The following is a 2,549-nucleotide window of genomic DNA, read 5'->3' as shown; positions in this document are numbered from 1 at the left end:
CACATCTTCTTGAGTCTCCCATAGTACACAGTTACCGTATCTCCGTTTTTTCTGCAGTTCGAAATCTCTCCTCTCAGTTCACTTATACGTGGTCCATTCCCTGCGGAGAACTGCAGCTTCAAATCTTCCCAAAGCTCATACGCTTCATCCACCATCGAAACATTCACACGCAAAGTTGGCTCGATCGTATTCATGATCCAAGCTACAAGCATCGAATTCACCACCACCCACTGCTCGATCTCTGCAACGGTTTCTGGCTTCTGCAAAGTCTCGTCCACGAAACCTAGTTTCCTCTTGGTGCGCAAGGCATTCCGCACATGCTTCGCCCAATCCTCATAATTCTCTCCTCGCAACTGAACCGTGGTAATCATGTTTCCAGGTCCATCTGATGGGTGTAGATAGTATGGTGACAAGGTCGCCTTGTCCGCCATCACCATCGACGAGCTCCCACCATCCGCAGCTGTCGTGTTGTCGCCGCCTTCCGCAGCTTTCTCTCCATCTTTTCCCTTATTCATCTCTGATCTCTCTTTGCCTTAGTTTACTCGAAATTTTCTTAGGATCGCTCTGAAACCATGACACAAAGAGAAGAGAATGTTCTGCCGTTCTTATTCTCATCAAAGAGTTTATATACACCTTACAAAGCAAGTAAACCCTACGCTACAAAAGGAATGTTTACATATTACTCAATATAGATTGATATTCTATGATATTTACACAATACTCCTCAATATTTATAGGGCTAGGAACATTTTACAAAATATATAATTGAATAGTTCTTCGTACATTTTATATTGAACATGTTAAAAATCACAATTGATATCTCTTTCTAAGATTCAAATTGACCAGTAAATTGACCAGTAAACAATATGTTAGAGCTTGCCAAAGAAAATATAGTAATTTCGGAAGACACTTAACATGGTTACCAAAATATTTCGAAGATTAGGAATTAACCCGCGCTGTAGCACGGAGGATATTTTGTGTCCTTCAATTAGATTAAATAATTTTACAAAAAAATTATTTTATAAAAACAATTATTTTTCAAAACAGTTATTTTGCAAAAATAGTTATTTTGTGAATTTTATAAAATGAGTTGATCTGTATATAGAGTCAATTTTATTTTTTGGTTTGAATTGTAAAAAATGAGTTAATCCGTATATGAAATTATTTTATAAACGGCTAAAACAAAACAAACTGTTTATTTAACCCGATAGCATTAGACTAATATATTATTGAGTTTAAAACACAAAATATTATAATATTATAATCAACAAATATAATTTGCATTGCTTAATAACTGAGTTTTATAATCTGTCCACAAACTATAAAAAACAGTTTTATCTTCTTTAACTATATATGTAAATAAATATAATATTTTTTAAATTTAGGTTTGATATAAAATTAATTAAAATACAACGAACTATATTTAGTTTTTTTTGTAAATCATAATATTTAGTAGATTAAATATATTACATTTTAAAAAAACTAATATGTTGAATTGTGATATTTTTTTTGTGGATAATTAAAAAATTAGAATCATAATCTGTTTATATCGAACTAACTCATTTACTTAACATGTTTGTATTGAATTAAAATATAAAACTAATTATAATATGCACTGTTTAATAACTCTATCATTTCACCATAAACTTTTTTAATTAAAAATTAATTTTCTCATGTCAAATATTTGATAAAAATAACTAAAAAATTATTTTTGTATATAATCCAGTAAATATAACAAATTATTAATAAAAAAAATTTCAAAATTTTTTATATCATAACTTTTAATCTTAATTTTTATATTATTTAATTGTGAAATTTTTTTATTTTCAAATTTTTTTAATTAAATATATTTTATGATATCATTTGAAACAAAAAATATAAAAAATTATTATATTTTTGAATACAAAAATTAAATAATAAATATACTCTATTAAATGAGAAATAAAGACTTTCCATATTTTTTTAAATAGATTCGAAAGATAACTATATCCTTTTCTATTTAAATTATTTTTTGTTATTTATAATGGCATATCATGTAATATTTTACAAAATAAAGGTTATTTTTAAAAATATCTACTTAAACAATAATATAGAGATTTAAAACTAAACATGGTTAATAAGCCACGATCCAACAAAAATGGTGACCCCAGACCCACACACACCAAAAAATATGGACCTATAATTTATAAAAAAAATATAGTAATACCGTATAATTCATTAATCTAAAACTGAATTGGTGGAAACATAAAAAACAAAGAGTAAGCGAGGTTTTAGATCGTTGTCTCCTCCGGATCAGACTATTAATTACCAAAATTATTTAAAATTAAGTATTCATGAACTATGTATTTATAGTTTTCAAATTTCTAAAATAGATGATTGGTTTATTTCTCCTATATCCATATATTCGTTTATAATATTTGTCTAGTAATATTTCATTATTAAATTATCACTATTTTATCTTAAACTAAAATTATGATACTTAATATTGATGACAATCCAACTATTTACCTTTTACTTTATATATTTTATTAAAATAACAATTTATGTTA

The sequence above is a fragment of the Eutrema salsugineum genome, unplaced genomic scaffold, assembly GCF_000478725.1.
Source record: "Eutrema salsugineum unplaced genomic scaffold, Eutsalg1_0 scaffold_24, whole genome shotgun sequence".
Lineage (NCBI taxonomy): Eukaryota > Viridiplantae > Streptophyta > Magnoliopsida > Brassicales > Brassicaceae > Eutrema > Eutrema salsugineum.
This window is presented reverse-complemented; position numbering follows the sequence as displayed.